The sequence below is a fragment of the Theropithecus gelada genome, chromosome 3 (genome assembly GCF_003255815.1).
Source record: "Theropithecus gelada isolate Dixy chromosome 3, Tgel_1.0, whole genome shotgun sequence".
In the NCBI taxonomy this organism is placed as follows: domain Eukaryota; kingdom Metazoa; phylum Chordata; class Mammalia; order Primates; family Cercopithecidae; genus Theropithecus; species Theropithecus gelada.
The window spans coordinates 42691254-42699623 of record NC_037670.1 but is presented as its reverse complement, the minus strand read 5'-3'; the positions used below and the strand labels follow the sequence as shown (position 1 = coordinate 42699623).

General features: G+C 40.5%; 1 pseudogene; it reads right to left on the bottom strand.

Moving 5' to 3' along the window:
* Positions 1-1961: 1961 nt before the first annotated feature.
* Positions 1962-3352, bottom strand: LOC112621396 (annotated as a pseudogene).
* Positions 3353-8370: the final 5018 nt, after the last annotated feature.

The window sequence follows — 8370 nt, the reverse complement described above, 5'->3', positions numbered from 1 at the left end:
CAGGGAGTTCTGGAGATCTGGGGTTTTATCATTCTCAAGGACATTGACTCAGAAGTTCCCCACTCCAACTGTGAACATTGTGTATCATCCCAATTAGTGTTATTATTTGAATTGCAGAGTTAAAAAAAAAAAAAAACTCTACAGAAAGAGCAGAATTATGAGGTTGAGAACCCAACCTGCCTGGAAATATTCTACACTTATAATTAAATTTTGTACCTTATTTTAAAGTTTCTGCCCTTGAAATACCAAAGATAAACATCTTTTTCAAAGCAGCCTTCTCACTTTCACAGTCACTTAAACTTTGATTAACAATGTCAGTCTCTCCTTATCTTTCTCCAATATATATTTGTAGCATTTAATAATGGCCATGTGATACCACAGTCCTTATGATTGCCAATTCCCACCACAGCTCACAACTGTTCTGAGCTATTGCACAATTCAGTTCATTTCATTTCATCAGTATCGCATCTGAATTCCTCAGTAGTCAATTGCAATACAACTGTAGTGAGGGACCGTCACTACTCCATGTGCCTCCAATTCTCTGGTCCTCATGGCCCATCAGCCAGCAAGTAAGTGATCCAGTCTCAAAAATTACCTCTTTAAAGACTGTCTCCCAATACAGTCACATTCTGAGGTCTTAGGGGTTAGGACTTCAACGTATAAATTTTGGTGAAATACATTACTTCTCCAAATGTGGCTCACTCTAATGTAGGCTTCTCTATATATTATTTCCTTGGTTTAACTCTCCCAGTCTTTCAGGTTTGGAATGGAATTCCATTCTCACTTTCCTTAAATTTGTAAAATTGAATTAAATGGCTTTCAATTGAATTCCCACTGTATTCTTACCATTCATGCCATAAAACTTTTCAGATGTTATTTAATTATTTTCATACTCATTTACTTCCCCATTATACTGTAAATTCCAAAAGGAAAGAACGTTATCTTATTTACTATCAAACCCTCAGGACCTAACACAGTACCTAACATCTACTAGCATCACCATAAATAATTTGATCATATCTTTTTATTGCATTATTAATTACTTGAAGGCAGAGTGTGTGCATTATTCAACACTGAATCTCAAATAGTGTATTAGCCCATTTTCATAATGCTATGAAGAAATACCCAAGACTGAGTAATTTATAAGAATAAGAGGTTTAATGAACTTACAGTTCCATGTGACTAGGGAGGCTCACAATCATGGCAGACAGCAAAGGAGGAGCAAAGGCACATCTTGCATGGCGGCAGGCAAGAGACTGTGTGCAGGGGGAACTGCCCTTTATAAAGCCATCAGATATCATGAGATTTATTCACTATCATGACAACAGGATGGGAAAATCTCCTCCCATGATTCAATTATCTCCCACCAGATAACTCCCATGATACATGGGGATTATAGGAGCTGCAATTAAAAATGAGATTTGATTGTGGGTACAAACAAACCATATCACATAGCATTCAGAAAAATTCCTATTTACCCAATGGTAAGTATATAACAATTGTTTATTCAAATTTACTTAACTGATTGCTTAAAATATTTTGTCAATTTTTGAAACATCTACAGAAATTTGATTGCTTCAGGGATATAGTCATTAACTCACTTTACTTGTGTACTTTTTTATAAGTTCTGATTGTACTTAATAATTTTGTTTTCAAAAATGGGTTTTAAATACTAGGTGAGTGAAAGAGTTGAATTTCATAAAACATTTCTTTTAATATTAATTATTTATCTTTTAATATTAATTATTTTCCTCAAACTATTTGTATTATGAACTGTTTTTTTCATTAAATCTTGCTGAGCTTAAAAAAACACTTTAAAGGGTTTTTTTGAAAGAGTAACATAGTGTACCTAAAAAGTTATTTATAATACAATAAAATAAGATATTCAGGAAAGCTGGAAGGAAGTAAGTAACTGGAAATATGGGAACAAATATCTTTGAGCTCATTCTTTTTTATTTTTTAACCTCTGAACTTTTTATTGGCCTCCTGCTCCCCAAAGGCACCCTGCTTCTGCTGGCTTAATGTCTGAGAACTTTGGTGTCATTGGTCTCAGACACCACTTTGCCATCCACTCTCTGGCAGGTGGCCGTCTTTTGGATGGTTTGCATAGAGTTGCTGCAGTCCAGGGCATTACAAAGATTGAAGTCCTCACCATCTTCCAGCAGGAGGTGGTATGTGGCGATCTCAGCCTCCAGCTTGACTTTGATGTTCAGCAGCGCCTCCTACTCTTGGACCTGGTGCTGCCCCTCTGTCCGGGTCTGTGCCATCTCGGACTCCAGGTGCATCAGGATCCTGTTGAGCTGTTCCATCTACAGGGCGTAGAGGGCCTCCACCTCCCTCAGACTGTTCTCCAGTCTGGCCTTCAGATTTCTCATCGAGTCCAGGTTGATCTCCAAGGACTGAACCGTGTGTCTCAGCTCCATGAGTATCATCTCAGCAGCTCCAACCTCGATGGACTGTGTGGTGACCACTGTGGTGCTCTCCTCAATCTGCTGAGACTAGTACTTGTCCAGGTCCTCCCAGTTTTTCCGAGCCAGCTCATCGTATTGGGCTTCGATGTCTGCCATGATCTGAGTAATTCATAAGAAAAGGAGGTTTAATGAACTTAAAGTTCCATGTGACTAGGGAGGCTCACAATCATGGCAGACAGCAAAGGAGGAGCAAAGGCACATCTTGCATGGTGGCAGGCAAGAGAGTGCGTGCAGGGGGAACTGCCCTTTATAAAGCCATCAGATATCATGAGATTTATTCACTATCATGATAGTGCATCTATTTCCACGGTCAACCCAGAGCTGGCAATCTGGGCTTGTAAGCCTTTTACTTCCTCTTTGTGGTTCTTCTTCATAAAGAGCAGTTCCTTCTTGAGAGCCTCGATCTCTGTCTCCAGTTGCAGCTGAGTGACATTGGTGTCATCGGTGACCTTGCGGAGCCCATGGATGTTGCTCTCGACAAGCTGGCTCATGGCCAGCTCTGTCTCATAGGTGACTCTAAAGTCATCAGCAGCAATATGGGCATTGTCAATCTGCAGAACAATGCAGGAATTATCCACAATATTTGCGAAGATATGAGCACTCAGGTCCTCGATGGTCTTGAAGTAATGGCCCCAGTCTCTGACCTGGGGTCCCTTCTTCTCCAGGTGCTCCTGGATTTTGGTCTCCAGCTTCCAGTTCTCAGTCTCCAGGCTCCTCAGTCTGTCCAGGTAGGAGGCCAGCCAGTTGTTCAGGCTTTGCATCATCTCCACATTCTGGATGCCTCCAATTCCTGCCAGAACCCCAGCCATTACCGCAGTCAGGACCCTGGACTCCAAGCCGACCCGGAAGCTGGTGGAGCAGGACAGGGAGATCCAGGAACCAGAGCCCCGGTGCCTGCATAGATGGTGGAGAAGGTGGAGCGAGTGGTGAAGCTCAGGCTGTCTGGGAGGAGAGCAAGAGGGGAGGACTCAGGTTTTTTGAGCATCATTCTAAGAAATTAATCATAGAAATTAAAAGGTAGGAATAATTTAAATAAACACTTAAATTAATATGCTAATTTTAGACATGAATGTATGAATTAGAAAAATATAAATACTCCCCTGAGAAAGTATTTATGTTTCTCCCCTAAGAAAGTATTTATCCTATGTTATTTCATAACAGCAGCAAATCATATCCTCATACGTTTTCTGTAACCCTATATTCTCAAACAAAATAAATCTTGTTTTAAATACTTGAACTCACGTATGTATTTATGAGACAATGCAAATCCATGTCACCTTTTAGAAATTTAGTTTGTTCAAAGCCTCATATTGAATACTTCTTGACAGGTATAAATCTTGTAAAAATGAGATTTAAAACAAAGTGCAATAGATACTCCATCGGAAAGACATAAATGATATGGTTTAAAGGGAAAAGGTTAGTAAAATAATTCCTATTAACTCTCAGAAGTTTTATCTTTATTTTTAAAGCACTGAGTATGAGCATCTAGATTAACATAAGTAAAAAAAAAAGATAAAAAAGCATAGCAAATGGTTGTTTAATAGAGTTTACTGACAAAAAGGTGCATGGAATGTCAATTAATAATAATAGAAGACATATTATATTACACTGTTTTTAATCCTTTACCAATTTTATGGTACTTCTGACATAATGATCTATTTGAGCCACAGTCTAATGAGGCAAATGGGCCAATTAATATAACAATTTTTATACATGTAGATATAAGCTCAGAGCTTTTGTGATTTGTCCAAATTTACCTAAATAAACTACCTCTGGTCAAAATCACCAATGAATTCTGCATTGCTAAACCATTGGTTAGTTCTCCATCCTAGTCTCACTTGACCTAGAAGAAGTATTTACCACAACTCATTATTACTCCCGTATCTTTGATACACCACTTTTATCAGTCAAGACACCACTTGCTTTTCATTTTATTCCTTCCCCACTAGCTGCTACCCCTTCTCATTCTTTCAGTTGGTTTTTCTTCTCTTTCTGACTTCTTAATATCAAATGTCCCCACCTTAGTCTGCTTTGTGTTGCTAAAAGGGATATAGGGGCTGGGTAATTTATTAAGGAAAAAAGTGTTGTTTATTTGGCTTGCAATTGTGATGTCTGAAAAAGTTAAAGATTGGGCAACTGGTAAGGGCATCAGGCTGCTTCCACTTATAGCAGAAGGTGAAGGAGAGCCAGCATGTGCAGAGATCACACGTGGAGAGAGGAAGCAAGAGAGAGACGCCAGTGCTGCCAGAACTTTTTAACAACATCTTTTCCTGGGAACTGATAGAGTGAGAACTCACTTGCCCTTAAGGAAGGGCATTAATCTATTCTTGAGGGGTCTGCCCTCATGACCCAAATATCTCCCACTAAGACCCACCTACCAACACCAACACATTGGGCTTAAATTTCAACATGAAGTTTGAAATGTAAGGAACAAACATCTAAACTATAGCAGCCCCCTTTGCTTCCTCTGAGATATTCACTCCCTTATTGATTTCATTCTGCCTCCTCACTGAAAGTACCAACCATACCTCTCTAAAATGTATCTCTCTAACTGGAATTTTCCTCTTATACTCTGGATTTATATATTTGACTACCTATACAATATATCCATCTGGGTAGCCTATACACATCTCAGGTTACACATGCCAAGAGCTGAATTCCTGATTGCCTCCCTATGACCTTTTGTACCTATTTGCTTTGTCTTCACTATAGATGGATAATCTACCTTTTAATCAGGCAGCAGATCCTATGAGATGAGGGGTGAGATTTGACCATTGGCTTTAGTAATGTACAAGTCATTGCTGAATTTGACAAAAGGTAATTTTCTTATGTAAATGCATGAGTTACAATATCACTAAATTTCTGTAAGAGAATACATAAAAATACTTTAAAGTACTGCTAAACCTTGTTGCTTCCACTCCTCACACCCTAGTCAAAGCCACATCATCTCTCACCTGGATTATTGCAGTAAATTCTCTTATTAATTTAGTATTCTGCTTCTACATTTTTTCCTCCTCCACCTAGGCTATAGATGCCCCTCAACTTACAATGGGGTTGTGTCCCAATATACACATTGTAAGATGAAAATCTCATAAATAATAATAAAATAAAACCCCGTTTAACACATTTAACACACTTAACATCATAGCTTAGCCCAGTCTACCTTAAATATACTCAAAATGCTTACATTACCCTACAGTTGGGCAAAATCATCTAACACAAACTCTATTTTATAATAAAGTGTTGACCATCTCATGTAATTTATTGAACACTGAACTGACAGTGAAAAACAGAATCGTTGCATAAATACTCACCATTAATGTACAGAGTTTAAAGCATGTTGGGCCTGGAGAACATCTGAGGTATTGAATTAAAATTAATTGCAGGGTGCAGAGGATGCTACAGTGACAGGATCATCAAGTTCTGTCTCTTCTGATGAGGCTCAGGAATAGCTTGCAGAGGCACTGGAACATCCACACTTGTGGGTGGTTTACCAGGCATAGTGTTCTTCAAAATTATTTTAAGTATTGGTTGTTTACCCTTGTATTAGTCCATTTTCATGGCTGAAAAGACATACCTGAGACTGGGCAATTTACAAAAGAAAATTTAATTGGATTTACAGTTTACAGTTCCACGTGGCTGGGGAAGCTTCACAATCACGGCGGAAGGCAAGGAAGAACAAGTCCCATCTTACATGGATGACAGCAGGCAAAGAGAGAATGAGGAAGAAGTAAAACTGGAAACCCCTGATAAAACCATCAGATCTCATGAGACTTATTCATGACCATGAGAACAGTATGGGGGCCACCACTCCCCCCCATGCCATGATTCAGTTATCTCCCACCAGGTCCCTCCCACAACACGTGGGAATTATGGGAGTATAATTCAAGATGAGATTTGGGTGGGGACATAGACAAACCATATTATTACGTCCCTGGCCCATGTCAAATCTCATGTCCTCACATTTTAAACCAATCATGCTATTCAAACAGTCCCCCAAAGTCTTAACTCATTTCAGCAGTAACTCAAAAGCCCACAATCCAAAGTCTCATATGAGACAAGGCAAGTCCCTTCCACCTATGAGCCTTTAAAATCAAAAGCAAGCTAGTTATTTCCTAGATACAATGAGGGTATAGACATTGGGTAAATACAACTATTCCAAATGGGAGAAATTGGTCACAACATAGAGGCTACAGGGCCCATGAAAATCCAAAATCCAGCAGGGCAGTCAAAATTTAAAACTCCAGAATGACCTTCTTTGACTCCATATCTCACAGCTACATCACACTGATTCAAGAGGTGGGTTCTCATGGTCTTGAGCAGCTCCACCCCTGTGGCTCTGCAGGGTACAAGCTCCCTCCCTGCTGGCATGGAGTCTGTAGCTTTTCCAGGTGCATGGTGCAAGGTGTCAGATGATCTACCATTCCAGGGTCTGGAGGACAGTGGCCCTCTTCTCACAGCTCTGCTAAGCGATGCCCCAGAAGGGATTTTTGTATGGGGGCTCCTACCCCATATTTCCCTTCCACACCGCCCTAGCAGAGGTTCTCCATGAGAGCCTCGTCCCTGCAGCAAACTTCTGCCTGGGCATACAGGCATTTCCATACATCTCCTGAAATCTAAGTGGAGGTTCCCAAATATCAATTCTTGACTTCTGGGCATCCACAGGCTCAACACCACATGGAAGCTTCCAAGGCTTGGGTCTTGCACCATCTGAAGCCATGGGCTCTACATTGGCTCATTTCAGCCACGGCTAGAGCAGCTGAGACACGGAGCACCCAGTCCGTAGGCTGCATACAGCTCCAGGACCCTGGGTCCAGCCCACAAAACCACTTTTTCCTCCTAGGCCTCTGGCCAGTGATGGGGTGCTACGAAGACCTCTGGCATGCCCTGGAGACATTTTCCTCATTGTCTTGGGGATTAACATTTGGCTTCTTGTTACTTATGCAAATTTCTGCAGCTGGCTTGAATTTCTCCTCAGAAAATGGGATTTTTTTTTTCTATCTCCTTGTCAGGCTGCAAATTTTTCAAACTTTTATTCTCTGTTTCCCTTTTAAAACTGAATGCTTTTAACACACCCAAGTCACTGCTTGAATGCTTTGTTGCTTAGAAATTTCTTCCTCCAGATACCCTAAATCATCTCTGTCAAGTTCAAAGTTGCACATATTGCTAGGGCAGGGGCAAAAATGCCTCCAGTTTCTTTGCTAAAACATAACAAGAGTCACCTTAGTTCCAGTTCCCAACAAGTTCTTCATCTCCATCTGAGACCACCTCTGCCTGGATCTTATTGTCCATATCGCTATCAGTATTTTGGGCAAAGCCATTGAACAAGTCTCTAGGAAGTTCCAAACTTTCACACGTTTTCCTGTCTTCTGAACCCTCCAAACCATTCCAACCTCTGCTTGTTACCCAGTTCCAAAGTCACTTCCACATTTTTGGGTATCTTCTCAGCTGTGCCAAACCGTATCAAACTTCGTGATCATGTGGCTGATGGGGAGCTACGGCTCCTCAATGCTGCCCTGCATTGCAAGAGAGTATCACACTGCATATCATTAGTCTAGGAAACTATCACATTTCAAAATTCAGAGTATGATTTCAACTGAATGCCTATAGCTTTAACACCATACACTACTGTAAAGTCAAAAAAATCTTAACTTGCACCATCATGGAAGGAGTCTTTATTTGCAACACAGAAGTTCTTACAATCTTTTAAAATGTAAATCAGATGATCTCCTCTTCTTGGCAAAGCCCTCTGGTGGCCTGATGTTCCCCAGACTAAAGGCCAAAGTCCTTACTGTGGCCTTAGAAGACACCACATGACCCCACCGCCACCTTGTAATTCCATGATACCATCTCCTACATCTTTTCCTTGCTCAGTCTGCTGCAGTCATATTGATCTCTA